The following is a 19,450-nucleotide window of genomic DNA, read 5'->3' on the forward strand; positions in this document are numbered from 1 at the left end:
GTCGTTTTCTGATTCCTAGGTAATTTCTTCGGAGTGAGTTGTGGGAGCTCCTTTCAGGAATGGCTGTCCCGAGCTGGCCAGTGCGATGCACAGCAGAAATAAGTGGAAGGAAAGTAGGAGCGGCTTACAGCCATTCTTTGGTCCTTTAGTTTTACGTGACAGCATGTACTGAGAGTTCTCTGGCAGCCTCGCAACTCTCAGTCTTGTGTTTTGTCTCCTGCAATGTTTTACAGATGTCCGAACTGACAACTGCGCTGGTACTCATCGCCTCACTATTGTAGCGCAGCACCTAACTGACCTATCTCAGTAGCTGAGATCTAAGGGCCCGCAGGGACTCTTGACCTTCTGGTCTCAACTGTTGCTGTTCATCCCTCTTATCTGTTGCAGAAGCGCGATAGGGGTTTTCAATCAGAGTGCTGACGTATGTGCACAGAAGAATAGGCTGTGCAACAATAAAACGTGTGCGCTGCATCTTTTGTGGCCGGAAAGTGTGCTTGAAACGCACTTTTTACAAACTGGGAAATGTAAGAACGGTGCACTAGTTTGTGGAAAAAAACCATGAATCCATGCAAATTTCATACCCGTTGTAGATGATGAGATACTTTTCTGCGCGTGGTGCTCTATGGCCACCGGCCAATGAACATATCCAGGAGTGACGTAGTGTTGTGCAGTGGTGCATAGCGGCCAACGGACGCTGCTACAGGACTCCATCATTTCGCCGTGAAAACACGTATTCAGCAAAATATATGCCATTTAGACGACGTCAAAAATTTTTTTATTATTATTCCACGTGCCCTTGAAAGCAGTTTCCAAGTGCCTTCATTTATGTAGCTTTATTTCAGTTTAATTCATTCTCATCTTCACTATTGTTTACTGATATGGGGAGGCTCAACACAGAATAATTTAAATGCTTTGTTTTTACTACAGAAAAAGGCCATACGAGCAATTGCTAATCTAGGCTACTTAGATAGCACGAACCAGTGGTGGAACAGCTTCGGGTTACTGACAATTTTTCATTTGAAAATTCTCCGGCTAGCGTTTGAAACATATAACAGATTTCATCTTGAAACTCATTTTTTTGCAACACCAGAACTACCACAAAACCCATACCCCCTTCGGCACATGACAATAAGAGCGCCAAAAGCAAGAACAAATTACGGATTCCAAACGATTAGATACCAAATGACTACCTTTTTGAATGAAAGCAGAAATTTTCATGGCCTCCTCCATCAATGCAGAACTCAAAAAATATACAAGAAAAAAGTGATTGCACTGTTGACTACATGACTAACCGGTACATCCTATGACATGTTGTAAATTGATAACAGTTAACATGATTCTATATATTTTTTCCCTTTTATAATTCCCTGTAACCCAACAGCACGCATCTGAAGAACTTTGAAGTTACCTTAACATTGTTGTACACTTTTTGTTTTCCTTTTAATATGCCAGAGAGTGTCACGGCGACCGCTACATCTATTGTATTTGCTTCATTTGTTTGTATGAGCCGAATGCAGTTTGCTTACCCCAGGGAGGAAGGCCCTCGTCAGGCACCACATCTTTTGGTCTCCTTCCTGAAGTGTATATAGTGGAATGAAGAAGAGCCGGTCCCTCGCCTCGCTGGTTCCCGGACTTCTTGCGCCAGGGTCTTTATCGCTGGTGCTTCAACGTGTCAATAAACCGCTCTACATTTGGTGGAGGTTGCGGCGGTCACCTTTCCCCATCACCGTGGACCCTCGCAGTCGCACCATCCCGATGTCCAAGGCCGGTCAGCAGCCCCCCAGTCAACAGCCAGCCCCCCCGCCGGAGCCAGTCATCTGCTCCGGCGCCGTCCGGCAGCGGGACCCCGCTGTTTTCAGCGGCCACAGCGACCAGGATGTGGAAGATTGGCTGGAGTCGTATGAACGGGTGAGCCGCCATAACAACTGGGACGACCGCGTCTAACTCACAAATGTGATTTTCTACCTAAGCGACGTTGCGAACCTGTGGTTCCGGAACCACGAGGCCGACATTCCCACCTGGGCCGTTCTGAAGAGCACACTCGCGGAGGTTTTCGGTCGTCCCGCCGTGTGGAAACTGCGCGCTGAGCAAAGCCTGCGTGTCCGAGCTCAGCACACTAACGAGACTTTCACGAGCTACATTGAGGATGTAGTGGACCTTTGTAAGCGTGTTGACCCGGCTATGACCGAGGCTGACAAGATAAAGCATATCCTGAAAGGCATCGACGACGACGCCTTTCAGATGTTGTTGGCGAAGAGCCCCACCACCGTTGCCTCGGTGTACACCCTGTGCCAAGGTTTCGACGAGTTGCGGAAACAACGCCTTTGTGCTCGTCGCTCTTCCCCACCTGCCGACTCCATCTCCGGCCTGGGCATCAACAATGACTTACTCGCTACCATCAAAGACTTCGTGCGGGACAAGGCCGCCAGGCAACTCTCGCTCCTTTCTCACCAACACTCGTCACCGCCCGTCCTCAGTCCTGAGATCCGGCACGCCATCACGCAGGAGGTCGCCGATGCACTTCCTTGTCTTCGGCAACCGGCACCCTTGGCTCCCCAGGCCGGTCTTTTCCCAATCCAGCCCAACCCTGTTGCCGCCCCGCTGAGCTACGATCCTGCAGTAACCGTGCCGCCTGCGCCCGCACCTGTGCCTCTCACCTATGCCGACGCTGTCAGAAGACCACCGCGGCAGCAGGCCTATGCATACGCTCCTCCTGCGGTGTCTGCGCCTGCTGCTCCACGACACCGTTTCGAGCCCGCTGCCTACAATCCTTGGCGCACGGCTGATAACAGACCTATCTGCTACGCCTGCGGTATTCCAGGCCACGTCGCGCGCCTCTGTCGACGTACTATGCCTGCGCCTCTGCACCCCCTGTCGGACTACCCCGGTACGGATCGCACCTTCCGCCCACCTTTAGAACCACCCCATCGGGGCACCTCGCCTGATCGCGCGCTTGGTCGCCAGCCCTACGTTTCACACCGCTCGCCCTCCCCTCGCCGCCGCTCCTTGTCGCCCATGAGGCGTCGCACCGCCACCGCCGATTCGGAAGACTAGCAGCCGCAGTTCCTGGGGCACGAACTGCGCTCTCATCGCCCTGCTCAAGTCCTCGCCTTTCACCGCCGAATCTTCTTGACGTGTTTGTAGACGGCGTCCCGACACTTGCGCTTGTGGACACTGGGGCCACCGTTTCTGTTATTAACGAAAACTTCTGCCGTTCACTTCGAAAAGTTACCACCCCATCTTCTGGACTCTCCCTCGCCGATGTCATCGCCGATGTTTTATATGTTGTCGAATTTTTAGTCCTCCGTGCAAGCTCCCATGACGTCATCCTTGGCTGGGACTTTCTATCCCGCCATAGCGCCGTCATTGACTGTGCCCGTGCGCAGGTCGTCTTTTCTCCGCTTTGTGATGCACTCTTCGACGAACCTCCGATTCGCTGTGATGATAAGCTTGTTGTTGCGGAGGACACCGATATTCCCCCTGAGAGTGCTGTGCTCGTTCCTGTGTGCGCCGCCTCTGTTTCTGACGCCACCGTTCTCTTCAAGCCTTCCCCCCTCCTTGCATCTCGCCGACTTCTCTCTCTTCCTTTCGCCGTCATCGACATTCACCACGGTGCTGCCGCAATCCTCGTCTCTAACACCTCATTCTCTGCGTTTCCCCTGCTTCGTGGCGAGTGCCTTGGTCATTTTGAACCCGCTGACTTCATCTCTTCCTTCGACACCGATGTGCCCTCCTCCAGTCTTGACCTCGCTGCCCTCACCCCACGTCGCGCTCCTCCCGCTCACCCACTGCCTTCGGACATTTTCGACCGCTCTATTGATCCTGCCCTCGACACAGCTCAACACGCGCAGCTTCTTGTCCTGCTCGACCAGTTTCGCTCATCGTTTGACCACCAGTCCTCTTCTTTGGGCCGTGCGACCACTGTCGAGCACCACATTGAAACCGGTACCCATACTCCTCTCCGTCAGCGCCCCTACCGTGTGTCACTTCCTGAACGCCGTCTCATCGCTGAGCAAGTGGACGATATGCTACAACGCGGCGTTATTCAGCCATCTGCAAGTCCTTGGTCCTCCCCAGTTGTCCTGGTCAAAAAGAAGGATGGCTCGATACGATTTTGCGTGGACTATCGCCTGCTCAACAAAATTACGCGCAAAGACGTCTACCCGCTACCCCGTATTGACGACGCCCTTGACTGCTTGCAAGGCGCCGAGTTCTTCTCCTCTCTGGATCTCCGTTCCGGCTATTGGCAAGTCCCGATGTCTGAGTCCGACCGTCCTAAAACGGCATTCGTTACCCCTGACGGCCTATACGAATTCACCGTAATGCCATTCGGTCTGTGTAACGCTCCCGCCACGTTCGAACGAATGATGGACAACATCTTGCGCGGCCTCAAGTGGAACATTTGTCTCTGCTATTTAGATGATGTTGTGTTTTCGCCCGATTTTCCGACGCATCTCCAGCGCTTGCGCCAGATATTGAGCTGCCTCACCCGTGCTGGCCTCCAACTTAACCTCAAGAAATGTCACTTTGGCGCCCGGCAACTGACAATACTCGGCCACCTCGTATCCAAAGATGGCGTCCTACCTGATCCTGACAAACTCCGTGCTGTGGCTGACTTCCCTAAACCGATCTCTACGAAACAGCTGCGCCGATTTGTGGGCCTCTGCTCCTATTTTCGGCGCTTTGTCCCTAATTTCGCCTCTATCGTCGCGCCCCTTACGAAACTCCTCAATGGTCCCGCCGACCTGTCTACGTGGGACTCTGCCTGCGATGAAGCTTTTGCTGCGCTCCGTCGCCTTCTTACTTCACCCCCTATTCTTCGGCACTATGACCCCAGTGCTCCTACTGAGGTGCACACCGACGCAAGCGGAATTGGCCTCGGTGCTGTCCTGGCCCAGCGCAAGCCCGAATTTTCTGAATACGTTGTTGCGTACGCCAGCCGTGCTCTCACCAAAGCCGAGTCGAACTACACCGTGACTGAAAAGGAGTGCCTGGCCGTAGTGTGGGCTCTCACGAAATTTCGCCCATACTTATATGGCCGCCCGTTCACCGTCGTTACTGATCACCCCGCCTTGTGCTGGTTGGCCTCCCTCAAAAATCCCTCAGGACGCCTTGGCCGCTGGGCGCTCCGTCTTCAGGAATTCGATATTACCGTAGTCTACCGGTCGGGCCGCAAGCACTCCGACGCTGACGCCTTGTCACGCTCGCCACTGCCCTCTCCTGCGCCTTCTTCCCCCTTATCTGATTCCCTACTCGCAGCGCTCACTACTACGGACATGCCCAATCAACAACGCCAGGATCCATGGATTTCATCCTTGCTCGATGTCCTTCGTGCACACTCTACGTCCTCCTTCCCTCGGGCCCTTCGTCGCCAAGCTTCCCATTTTGCCATACGCGACGATCTCCTATACAGCCGCAACTATCGTCCGGACGGCCGAAAGTGGCTCCTCGTGATTCCCCGACACCTTCGGTCTGAGATCTGTGCGCACTACCATGCCGACCCTCACAGCGCTCACGCTGGATCGCTAAAAACCTACGGGCGCCTACGGCAGAGGTACTACTGGTGGGGCATGTACAACTTCGTTCGTCGCTACGTTCGCTCCTGCACAGCCTGTCAGCAGCGGAAGTCGCCACCTCGACCCTCGACTGCCCCGTTACGGCCATTACCATGCCCGGCTCGCCCTTTCGATCGTGTGGGCATCGACCTATATGGGCCGCTCCCCTTCACGACCGCCGGGAATCGATGGATTATCGTTGCCGTGGACCACCTCACTCGGTATACTGAGACCGCTGCCCTACCTGCGGCTACTGCTCGCGACGTCGCCTTCTTCCTTCTTCATCACTTCGTCCTGCGTCACGGCGCTCCGCGAGAACTTCTCAGTGACCGCGGCCGTGTCTTCTTGTCTGAAGTTGTTAGAGAGCTTCTCAATGCGTGCCACTCAGTTCACCGTACCACTACTGTTTACCACCCCCAAACCAACGGCCTCACCGAACGATTCAACCGGACTCTTGGGGACATGATCGCCATGTACATTAGCTCCGACAGCTCTAATTGGGATCAAGTCCTTCCGTTTGTGACCTATGCATATAAGACCGCATCTCAGGCAACCACCGGCTTTTCCCCATTCTTTCTTTTATTCGGGCGCGAGCCTTCCTGTCTCCTGGACACAATCCTTCCCTACAACCCCGACAGCTCGGAATATACTTCCCTTTCTGACATTACCCGCCATGCTGAGCAGTGCCGCCGGTTGGCTCGCTCCTTCACCGCCGAACGTCAAGGACTCCGCAAACATGAGTCCGATCAACACACGCCCGCTGCCCAATTCTCCACTGGATCACTGGTCTGGCTCTCTGTTCCGGCTGCGTCCAAATTTTCGGCCAAGCACATTCGTCCTTACCGTATCTTAGAGCGTACGTCACCTGTGAACTATATCATCGAACCGGTGACACCTTCTTTGGACCATCGCCGCCGTGGTCGCGACGTCGTTCATGTCAGCCGCTTGAAGCCTTATTACAGCCCTCTCGTCGTCTCCTCGCCTTGAGTCGCCAGGATGGCTCCCTCTTTCCGCGGGGGCAGTTGGAATGAAGAAGATGATACAGTACTACCAACGACGACGAAGCGCTAGCGCCGAGGTGAAGAAGAAGAAGTCCGTAGAAGGCTCGTGCTGGAGAACTGCCGCTTGTGTGCCGGTCCCTCGCCTCGCTGGTTCCCGGACTTCTTGCGCCAGGGTCTTTATCGCTGGTGCTTCAACGTGTCAATAAACCGCTCTACAGTAGACACACTTCGAATAAATACTTTTCAAACGTTTCAAACTTTTCAAGTACGAGGCCATTTTAACGGTCACAAAAGTCGGGATCAGTTGCCACAGCTTGCATATAATTACTGCCATTAAAATCGTCTTCGAGGCATATATTAGTGCTGCTAAATTCTCATGGTGCGCAATACCTTGCAGAACTTATGCTTCGAACAATTTTAATGACTCACCATTTAGGCTGTCCTCTCACAAAATCTTTCCGGCTTTTCTCACGGCGGTTCCTTATTGGTTGTGAGATGTCACATGACTTAGCCACATCATCGCAACCTGCCCACCATGGCACGTGTCAATCTGCACATCCGATTCTAAGAAACTGCAAACCTTTCTAGGTCGCAGTTAAATTAGTGATTGGCCAAGAGAGGTCACGTGACCTTTCGACGTCATCACAATCTGGCCACCATGGCTGGTGGCAACATACCCATCGGGTTCTAAGCTACCTGCCCCTGTGGCACGTGACAATGAAATGAATTCAAACAAGTGGAATGAAGTTGCCACCATGAGCCTCATGGGAACTCTGGGAGATGAACCTGGGTGTCACAAGCCCCACCGGTGATTGTGTTTGAAAAAGCGACTCCCTGGGCAGTGGCGCACCGCTTAACCTCCGCATCGCTGCGCCAGTAGGGTCGTAGGACACCTGCTATCTAAAAATGTGGTCGAGAGGGTTGTCGTTTCAACACCACATGGTTACCAGTGAATTAATGATGGGGTACCGCAAAATGCGAAAATGTGTGGCCCCTCAATAAGTAGGCCCAACCCCGGAAATAAATTTATGTGGATTAGGGGGATTAGCGGCTAGATTATAGAAGATGAGTGGGCCGAATTAGTATAATCCTATATGTTGATTCCATAGAAGCAAACCCGAACGTTCTAGAAGGTGATGACACATGCATAAGATATACGGGCAATGAAAACGGCTCCAACCAGAGTTTTGGCGGGAATATCTCAAGAAGAACATTCGATGCTCGTTGTAGAAAGCCAGCAACCCAAGCGCTATCGCATGTTCTTCCTTAAGATCGTGGTTAAGAAGGCCCACAAAATTCACCTGCAGCCTGCTATAGGTGCGCAAATATCATTACTCAAGTTTTGTTTTAATTTCTCTAGGTACGCAAAGGTTTGCTGGAGACGGAGAACGTGCCTAAATCTAGTATTTATTTTCCACGTTTGCTCCAGTGCATGCGAAACCAGTGGGTAGCGGTATGTTTCTAGATTCAGGATTAAACGAAGAGAGGACCAGTGAGAGAAATTTTAATGGGCGAATAACAGAAGCAACCGATCCTGTATGTATGTTCCAGAGACAATGCATGCTGTGCTGCACTTTGCTTTAGCCTCTGCCTATCGGCGAAGGGCAAGTCCCATTGAAAACGTAGAAAATTTACGCACCAAAAAAAGGTTTAGTGGCACATCTGGTATCAAGTCAAGCCCCTCACGCCTGAATTATTTTTCATCATTTGACTTGGGTCGTTTGAAGTTCTTTTTAGAAATGAAAAAGAACACCAAAGATGATTTGCAGCGTCTAAGGCCTCTCTTTGAGTGTTCGATTTAAGCCTGAGCAGCCAGATTTAAGAAGAGGGGAAAAGCTTGAACGGTGGTGCTGTAGTATTTGAAACGACGTTAAAAGAACCCATAGCTTTATTGGGTACGTAGAAGTCAGTCAGGCAGCATGTCTATCGAGTAACTACGCTTTTCGAAAGTGACCTCTTTATTGCCAGTAGAAAATCTACTGGCAATAAAAGACCCTTTTATTACGTAATAAATAAAGCAGGCCGGCATGCACCCAGATATAAGCGAACTATCAGCATTATCAGATTAAACTGCGAGGTTTATGACAATAGTCTTTAAAGGACAAAGCACCGGCACGATGGACAAAATATTCGGGGACGACACTACTTGAAATGAACAATTATTGCTTGCACTCAAAAGAACATCTTTGTTCCTTCATGCTTCAAGGCTTTGACTGAGCGCGCATAAAAAAACAACATGCCAACAAGCATTCAACATGTTCTCATTGTGACTGCGCATGGTATGTATGAAATCGTAGATTTCATGATTGCAAAAGCACACCTGCTAAAAGCACGTGGTGTCACCAGCACCACCGAAAGTCATTCACGCCGAAAGTTTCAGGGTAGACGTCGTCAAATTGAGGCACTCAAATCCATTCGCGAATTCGACGTAGTTGTCCGTTTGATGAAGAACAAATCTCTTATTGTTACGGTACGACAACGAACTTGACTCTTCCCGCTTGAAGTAACATTTCTTGCTTTTGTGGGGCGGTTTATAGGCTGCAACTTTCGCAGCCCGTGAAGGGAAAGAAATAAGCATTTTTACGCTCGAAGTATGAGAACACAAGAGCTGCGCGTGGAGGAGTTTTGGTCTATGTTTATTTTGTCACTTGCGGGACTTAATTCTGAACAGGAGAAGCGTAAGCTAGGAGGGACAAATGCGGCCACGGCGTGACGGCATTGAAAATGAGACCTTGCAAACGATATATACATCTGCCATTGAGGTGTATGTAAATTTCAAAGGTTGGAACGAATATTGTGTGCGAAATAACTCGCACTGTTTGTGTGGAATTGAAAGTGTGTCAATACGGATTAAATACTGGTGCATTGAGAGGCGCCCTTGTAGGCTGCGAGAAATGCGTCCAACGTATTGAGAACGCTGGCTACTAAAACATAAACGTTTATCCTAGAAGCGTATATCCAATGCTAGGAATGTTTGCCTAGAGATCAACAGTGGATCTCTGCACTATTACGGCGGCGTCATTTCCTATATTTTAATAGCAGCTCGGAAACTGCTTCCAACATCCATCGAACCTGCTTGAATCTGCGAACTTTGTAAAAGATATAACTGTGAAGACCTTAAATTACTCGCCGTCACTGTTAGCGCTCCTCTCCTACTGACCTCGAAAGTAGTTCTTGTAGGAGCTGTCCTCGTTTTGGACGCATCAGTTGCACTCGTGCGCACGTTATCGCGTAGGGCAGTGGTAAATGTTCTGTACTGCACGAAAGAACAGTCTCCAGAGTAGAACATGTAAAACTGCCATATAGAACAGCGTAGAGCGCAGTCTGTTTAATGGCGACATGGAGGTCCAAAAGTGTATAACAATTTTCCTGCCATCCTAATTACACGAGAAAGCTTCTGTGGGATTACACAGTTTCTCAGCCAGATCTGCCGTGACAAGAGGCAATTATGTTGCCCTGCCGAGCACGCTGCTGCCAGTAGATTTTCTGCAGCTAGAAATGGACGTCATATGATATTAAAAGAATAGCTGTTTTCAGGACAAAATTGTCTGGCGTGTTTTCGATTGTGTGGTTCTTACACGGAGTCGTGACAAGTTTATTTAGTTAGCGCGAGAATTCAGGCTGCAAATACTGTTGAACTAGAGCATGTTGAAGGCTTTCCTTTATGACGGCGCAGGCAGGGCCCCCTCTCTGCAGTACTGGTACTGGTGTCACTTGGCAACCACTAAAGCCATGATCGCGGTGATCAGCCATGAAAAAGTCGCAAATGCCATTTCTTTGTTGCACTGGGAAGATTCAGCGCTGAGTGCCGCTCTTATTTACAAAATATGTCAAGCCAACTGGGCTTCTATGATGGAGTATGGTCAATTAAATCATATGAGAGAGACACTTGCAAAAAGTAAAAACACTTCAAGGCAATGTCTGGGAGAAGCACTACTTCTGGGGCGTGCTATTCAAGTACCATGGACGGTGATAACCGTAATGCACAACATTGTCGTTGAGGCTAGTAATATTCTAAAACAAAAAAAGAAAAAGACCACGTGTTTCTTTTATTGGATACAAAGGCCCCGGAATTTGATTGTCTTCAGTGTTCTCCAGCAATCCCCATTTTGTTTCCTGATTGAAAAAGAAAAATCACATTCAAGCTTTCGTCAGAATGGATGAATTAGAAGCCGTGTCTGGACAACGAAAAACGAAATTGTGAATTTTGCGGCTATGTGAAGGCGGTGTCGTTACACTATGACAGTGTGTCTAAATAAGGAATTTCATATATGGACTGAAATTTTGCAGGAAACGTTTCCTTCTTATGAAGAATGACATAGATGCAGCACTAGCAAATGGCTGGTTTCAGTAGAAAGTGGCCAGCCGCTGAGTTTGTCTAATGAAGCACAGGAAAACAATGTCACCGTAATCAAGACGAAGGTTTATTGCAGCGGAGAAACGATGGTAAAAAGATTCTTTTTATGTCAGGTCTAACCGATCGCGCCAGCAACCGCACCTACAGCTTTGTCGATCACGACCGCCTTAGCGACATTTTCTACAACCCTCCTGATCTTCTTGAAAAAGTACTCTGAGGAAGCTTTTCCTGACAATTCCTCCGAGCCATGAAGCAGTTCCAGAGCGCTGATGATGTCCGCAAATTGGCCAGGACTCTCAATTGGGATATCCTTTCCTTGCAGAATTCCTCCTAGAGTCTCTAAAGCACTGCCCGTCTTTTTTTAGCGATTGGTCTTTTGGTTCTGCAAAAAGAAAAAGAAAACGACAAGGATTGTTTTATAAGCTAGATGGCTCTTGCGATTGGAGTTCTTGTAACGAAAGCGTAGCGATAAGATGCCAGACGGACCCTGAAAGCATTTATCCGCACCTTATTGCTCGTTCGTCTTCTTGTATAACAAACACAAAAAGGCTACTCTAAACACCTAAATCCCAGTAAGCTGCCATTCTTTCAATTCGCTTGTGTCATTATATGGCTGCCGTAGTCAGGTAGGGAATGAATGAGGCTGAGCTGAGCAGCATTGGATGCTTGCCTTCGGCCAAACGCATTAGGTATAATAGTCAGAAAAAAAGAGCACAGCTACCCTTCTCAGAATATTTCTTCGAAGTCTGGGCATACACCGAAAGCACTGTTTTGCCATATGTAGTGCCACGATAATGTTTTAGTTTAGTTTCGCGGGATGCAGCAAACTGAATGGTGCGCATATTTATCATGCTAAGTCGTACGAAAGTACTTAAGAGACAAAGAAGGCGATGTAGAATGAGATTTTACGAAATTACTTTTAATATTGGAATGATTGTCGCCCAAGATAAGCTGAGTAGAAGTGGTTCCAGTTTTAAAAACTGGGACAAATCGCAAAATCCACCTATGACCAGAAAGTATTCCATTAAACGCTAAAAATAGAAAGTCGCCGCCTGCAAGCTGAATTATGTTTACACGAATCCCTTTACATGTGGGAGACAGTACCTTGGAAAGGCGGGCTCATGTAGTCACACGCATTTCTAGAAACAGGAATAGGTGCTAATAAGCAGATCCAGATCACTCATTGCTTTCAGAGTGCATGACTGCAACTTCAAAGCTTTGCCTGAAAATACATCCGTAATCTTTACTCGCAGTTACCACACAGGACGCGAGATCACTGACATCTGTGGTAGTCTGCTGTCAGGAGCCAAGTGCGTAAGCAAGGAGTCCACATCGCTTTCCCGAAAAGTACTGCACTTGCTTGATAACGTCGCCTAAAGTGCACTCTTCACCTTTTCCTTTGTAATAGTCTCTTGTTCGTACAGCAAAACACCTGCATAAGCCGAGTGTCGCAATATAGTGGGTTTTTTGCGACTACCAGTGGCGCCTTCCTAACATCTCGTTCTTCGCCTTGCCGTTCCGTGATGAACTAGTACAAACGCCCTTACTTGCAATACTGTGTAGCCTGATTTCTTACTATAGAAAGGTGGAATGGAAATAAGAACAAAACTAAAGGCCCCAACTACGAGGTTTCTGGGGGGCAAGGCAGCTGTAAGGATTGGTAACACAAGCACGGTTGCATTACTGTCATGGGCCGCCATGCCGATATGGAAGGAAGGCAGTCTTTACAGTCTTCATCACTAACTCAACTTGTTATCGCCGCAGGACAAAGATCTATTCCGTTATTCCATTGGCCTCACATTAGCACTGTCCTGCTCAGGTTGTTTCCGCGCTGTTCCGCAAACATCACATTCTTGCTTCCTATTATCACTCTTTTTGCCCCTGGTACGTTTGCCTTGTTGTCGAATTCACTCTGTTATGTAAGTGACAATGCAGCCATCGGCATTCTGCATCCGCTAGGCACATTCTTTTGATATCTATTTCTTTGTGATTTCAGCTCGATGGGCGAGCTGCTGCGCGATGAAAAAGGGGTTTCGAATGTGCGTCTGCAAGCCAACATCCAACAATTCTTTGGTTCTTTTTTTACTCCTTTTTCGAGGGAAATGCGTAGACATTTAAGGAATAAATAATTGCTTGCTGTCTCTTGGCCTTCAGGTTGTTTCTGAGAATTTAATTTGTTGTTTGAAGCAACTCAAATTAGTTGCATACAATGGACTAGTCCATAATAATTGCTACTTGGCAATTCACATATACATTGAATATTATTGTTCTAAAAAGTTTTGATATTGCCATGTGAATCAAGGTTGAACAGCTAACATAATGAGAAAATGGTTTTCTTCCTTCAATCCTTCGCGATTTCAGCGTTACAGGGTTAAGTTTGACAGAGTGTGCGACCAGTTGTTAAAGCAGCCACTCGTATGCGGCTCGCCGGCATCACCGGGCTCTTAAGTGCTGTGTTTCATGTTGTCTCTGTGCACGGCAAGCATCCAGCGTTTAAAAACTTCGCCTGTTTTTTATCGAAATATGGAAGAACATACGAAGGTGTGATGAAACTCATGGACCAGCTGCGCCTAGCACCAACCTGCACAATTTAGATGTGTCTGCACGTGCCTTTAAATCTGTCCCTGTTCGGACGAAGGAAAACTGGATTCTTTGCAGCGATCCAAGCGTTCAACATTTCTGACCTGAAACAGCAGCAGAACTACTGGCCAAAATTGTGAGTGCCAAGAGAAGCAGTGCCGCTGTGGTCGTCATTGTGTTTTCTCTGCGAATGCAGAAGGCAAGGGATGGGTCGTTATTTAGAGTCATTCTCTGATACTAAGCGAGGCGTTTCTTGCGAACTTGTGCTTGTTATGACAATGGTTATTTTAAATATTACTATATCATGACTAACAGGGTTGAGCACCCAGGAGGAATGCTGGACGGGAATCGAATGCTGTAAATTTGTGAAAAAATGCTGTCAAATTGGGTGAATGGGAACGATCTCTATTTAATCTGTCAGCGATTGTGCGTTAGTAGTGGATTTTCCGCTTTCATACTATCCTAGCTGAAATTTCAGGAAAGCTGTACGAGTCCGAAGTTGAAGAACATTTTCCTGCAATTGTCGAGCAACAACACAGGCAGAGGGTAAGTCGAGGTTTGTCATAAATGAGTTTTATGATCGGTGGCGTATAGGACGCTTTTGGAAACGTGGATTACGAGGACTATTTATGAACTGGGATAAGAGCACAGAATCGACGCCATAAACTGCCGATTAGCATTGATATGCTTCCTTTTAATCAAGCTAATGTGCCTATGTTTCTATATTTAGATATATAAATTGCAGCTTCTTTCAGTCGTGTACCGCGTTCCTTCGTCTCTGATTTTAGATTCTTTAACAGTATTATCTTTACTTCGTTCACGGCTTAGTCATTGCAGTCGGCTATTTTTAATAGACACTGAAGAAAAACCGAAAAGGGTTGTGTAGATAAACTGCGGCATCCTACTCACAAGAGACCACTCTCTTCGGGAACGGAGCTTTATTTAGCTACAAATGAAAAAGAAAAACTAAATTCAGATTCTGCTATCTTCGGCCGATGGCATGTAAACTTCGAACGTCGGCACCATATGTTTTTCAACGGATTCCTGAGGCTGTACTACGCCTCTATGAACAACAAAATGGGCGCCACCAGTGAACGGTATGAATATTGCGAGACGAGATCGAGTACGAAAAAAAAAATTCAGATTGAATTTTGCCCCCGAAGAATTGGTCTTTTGCTGTCGGAGAAATAATAACGCACCCTGGAAGAGCCCGAGAATATTTTTTTATTGAGAAAACAATTGCACGGTGTCATCCTCTGTATGGTCCTAAAATTATTGAATAAATCTCAGATCTTTACAGACGGGCTATTGTTAATATTTGGCAAACAATTCATGCTTCGCGCTAAATATGCCACAAGGTACTTTATACACGCACTGCGACATTCATTAGTCGCAAATTGCCCTTCCAAGAAATCGAAGTTATTTTAGACGAAAAAAAATTCATAATTTTAACTCTGAACAAGGCACAAATAAAGGTATGTAAGGTGCGATATTTTTGCTTTTGGGTGAGAGGCATCCGAGCAGCGAAGAGCTGCTGTACGGGAAGGGTCGGAGTCAGGCCATTTTTATAACGATGCTTCAACCGTGCGCATGCTCATAACCTTGGAAAAACCACTGGATGGTTGCCACGTTGTAAATACCGCAAAACGCAGCATGCGCGTTCTGATATTTTTCTTTATCTGGGAATTACGGCTACTCCAAGCTAGAAACTTCTGCAGTACAATAGGTTGCATACATTGATAAGCTTTCAGCACTCGTCCAAGAGGACAAGCTCTTAGATAAGCGACTATATCTATTTCAAAAACAACAGAGGCATTATTCCAGCAGAGTTATGCTGAATAAAAAGATGGTTCGTACGCGGTCATTGATGATGATGATGAAAACTTTATTTGGAGCAAGGGAGTTTTGGACACGTAGGTCCTTGGGCCCCCGCACGGCCCCACTGCACGCAAACGTTAATGTCCCGTAGGCTCATGGCGCTGGCAGCCCGGGCTGCGGCGATGGCTTGCTTGGCCGGGTCCTCGGAGCGCAGTAGGGTCTCCCAAGCTTCCCAAGTGGTAAGGTGCTCCAGGTCCAGCGGGAGAGGATCCGCCGGGCAGAGGAAAAGAATACGGTCGAGAGTGGCTTTGGGGACATTGGTGTTGGGGCAGAAAAAATGGATTTTTATAACAGTTTAATAATATAACGCTCCTTAAGTTCTCAGTCTCCGTTGAGAAAATGTCCTATTTCATTTTCTTTTTTAGCAAAAGAGAAAAATGGTGAAATAAAATGTTACGAGGTCCTGGTATAATCAGAAGATTGGTAGCAGCCACAGAAATCTTACAGATGTGAGAAAAATTTGCCAAAGATGCATTGTAAGTTCCCACTTAAGCTCTATTTTATTACCTCCGGTAATTCATGATTGCTAGCGCATAAAATATAGCTGCATGTTTCAGAGATTCCTCGATTTGTTGTAAAAAATTAATTGGCAGCCTTTTTGTTTTTTAAGTTAAATTTGTAGAAAATCTCTAATGTGGGTGATCTGGCAACTCAGTTTATTGGAATTAACGGGCAGTTATCTCAACTAGCTTTAGTTTTAATCTCTGTCGCTAGCTGAACTCTGTGAGGTCGAAGAACAAAACGCCTGGTCCTTTATTTAATAACAATCGGCTCTGAGCTCTGATGCAATTTTATTTCAGATACCTCTAAAAATACTTTTTTTGTTAAATTTTTGGCTTACAGTGCAAAAGCGTAAGCCAAGGAGGGGCTGGCAAAAGGCTTTACAAAACACCTGACTAAGGCCTGTCGTCCTAAAAAAAACAAATTCCAAGCGTCTGACAGCGGCGCTTTCTAAAAAAAACAAACAGAAGCTAGAGTCACAAACAACACTTAGCATAAAAAAATAATCAAAACATTTACCTAAATCATGGTGCAGTGCAATCTCGACAACATACCAAACAGCAGCCAGTGTTAGAAAACTTGCATTTTATGCACGAGTCGAATAAACATACAATCACTCTGAGCCTCCAACAGAATCGATCAAAATTTTGGTATCAAAATTTTGGTAAAAGATGGAGGTACGCGTAAAGCAGCTGAAACACAGCCGCCGTGGGGGCTCAGTTGTTATGCCGCTCGGCTGGTGATCCAAAAGACGCGGGTTCCAACCCAGCCGCTGTGGTCGAATTTCGATGGAGGCGAAATTCTAGAGGTCAGTGTACTGTGCGATGTCAGTGCACATTAAAGAGCCCCAGGTGGTCGAAATTTCCGGCGCCCTTCACTACAGCGTCTCTCATAGCCTGAGTCGCTTTGGGACGTTAAACCTCCCTGAACCATAAACTGTATGCCATAATCCCAGGCTGCCAATAAAAGTAGATGTCAAGTAAAAGTTTACAAGACAACAAAATTATGGTGGCGAATATAAATTAGCGATTGGCGACTGAACAAAACAAGCCACGTTGAGAATGTTCTTTGAAAGCACAATTCCGATCAGGCACTGGCCAGACACATGTTCTCCAAGCCTTTGAATTGAGATGAACCAAATGGGCTAAGATGTTTGTGCTGTCCTCTGGTGGCTGGATGTGCACGGAAGAACGGCGCTTCTTCTTTTGAATCCTTTTCTTCTTATATGAGTCACACGTTTACCTTCACATACCTTATATCAGATTTCTAAATTTAACTGGTGTCAGCGACATCTTGACACAGACAAAAGAAAACGCAAATGAGCGAATTACCTTATTGGTTTTATAGCACGCAAATCATGTAAATGATTTGTAGTGAAAGAGCATTACTGCAATTTACTCCTACTGGCAGGTGAAGTTTTACCGAAAGAAGTAGACCTGGTCTTTCAACATAATTTTTTAAAATACACTAAGAGCTGCGTGTTAATGCACCTATATCTGTAAGCACTTTCATCTCGTAATGGATACTTTTTCACATAATTAGGTTCCTTCTCTTCTATAATTAGAGGAAACTATTTCCTTCCTCTCTCTGCAGTCATGAGGGGAAACAGCCAGACCTTTTAGCAGTAAATCCCACCGTTGGCGTTTCTAAGATATCCGCGACATCTGGTTTCACAAAGTTTGCTGAGGAGGGTCAACCAACTGTAATACACTACGGTGTTCACATCGCTGAGATTGTCCCTAACCCTTGTACTTACTAACTTTTTTCCCTAGTTTCTTCATTACATGTTAACATGGCGTTTCCAAAAGTGTTCCTGCACGATGTAAAGAGCTCGATTTAGGGGAGGAATGGCGCGGGCTGCTAGGGTAAAATAAAAACAAAAATTGGATGTCTGTGCAGTCCTCGGTGCATGGTACGACAGCATTCCTATCTCGGCACACTGGACGCAAGTGCGTTGCGCATTGTTCGTGGTTATCCGGAGCTGATATCAGAATGTTTTCCCAACCTACTGCACGTGCAGTCTTTATCACCAATATTCTTGTTTATGAGGTCGTTTTTCAGACTACTAGGACACGCTTATATCCAACCCTGCCTTTGGAGGTAAATTTTAGTTGTTTTATTGCAACGCTGACAACTAACTACTCTTTATGTTACGCTGAAAGATGTCCTTTTTTACGCTAATTTCTAATCATCGTTTTGTTAGAACTTTGGGGTCAGTACTAGAATTTTAGGTTGAAAAGTGACTCTATCACGCCAATTCTTCTAGAAGAGTTTTTGTGAAAAGTGCAGCCGCACTGCGCCTGAGAAAGGCATTAGCACAATACGCGCGCATCACAGCGCCCGTTACGGTTTAAAACTAGATTGGTGCGGTTATTTCAATTTACTTTTGAAGGCAGAATGCGGTTCTGTATTTCTTTAAAACACAATTTTTTGCACTGTATTCAGGTGAGAATTGTTTATCTGCTTGTTCAGAAAGTTGAGGTACACCAAAATATGTTTTTCTTTGTCATGGAAGGTTCACAAGAATCGAAAATGAATGCCGCTGCGGTCATTACTTACTTCGCACTGGCTACTGTTCCGCGTAAGTATCATACAAAACGCCCTTAAGCTTACGCACCGGAATTTTTTCTCAACAAATTTTGGAACAAAGCGCGCAAGGCTCACCTCTTCACGAGTAAATGCGCTTTTTTCGGTGCCAAAAAAAGGAGCACAAGAAATAAAACCGCTTGTCTGCTTAAAAACGCAGAAAACTAGACACTTTATGTTTCATGTAATAGCGTAAACATCCTGCTCTGCTTATTGAAGCGCGTCAAGAATCATGTCTGTTATTGTGCAGAATTTGGTAGGTTAGCGTGTTTCACACGTACATCTCTGGAGTGCGTTTTTCTTGCTTGAGTCTCGAGAGTGCACATCGCTAATGATTGCATTTTTCCATTTCTTTTTCTATAACTTGGATACAGTGGCTGCTAGTCTGTGAGTAACATTTTGTCCTTCTGCCTCTAAACATTCGTTTCATTTGGAACGTTTTCATAATGACATATTTTCCAAAATTAATATGTTTCACTACCAGTTCACTAATTGCGTTTTTATTCAAGAAACAACAAGGTAATATCAAGAATAGTGCTGCGCCAGCAAACAGTAAGTCATAATTGTTGTAATGGATAAGATATGTGGCACTTGGACAGCAACACTGTGAATTCTTGTTCTTAACGAGAATTTTATTTCTCGAAGAAGCATAAGGTAATTTACTCTTTGGCCCGGAGATTTACATCAATTGAAGATTTAAAACTGACATACACAATACATTCTATAATGCATTCAAGAACAAATTAACTACAGGAGGTGGCTACTTCCAGTCCTGTTTTCTTTGAGAGCTTATTGACCAAACAGTATTCGTCCTAAAAGCTGTGCTTTTTACCTGATTTTCTGCGGGGATAATTGGAATAATTATTTAGGGATGACATTTTCGCATAATAATTTAGATCATTTGTAAACAACAATATAAGCGCATAGCAGTTGGAAAGAATTTCACCCTATTGACTTAGAAGCGTTGAAACTGGGCTGCTGTATTCCTGAAT

The sequence above is a fragment of the Amblyomma mixtum genome, chromosome 5, assembly GCF_055824585.1.
Source record: "Amblyomma mixtum isolate Tamu chromosome 5, ASM5582458v1, whole genome shotgun sequence".
NCBI lineage: Eukaryota > Metazoa > Arthropoda > Arachnida > Ixodida > Ixodidae > Amblyomma > Amblyomma mixtum.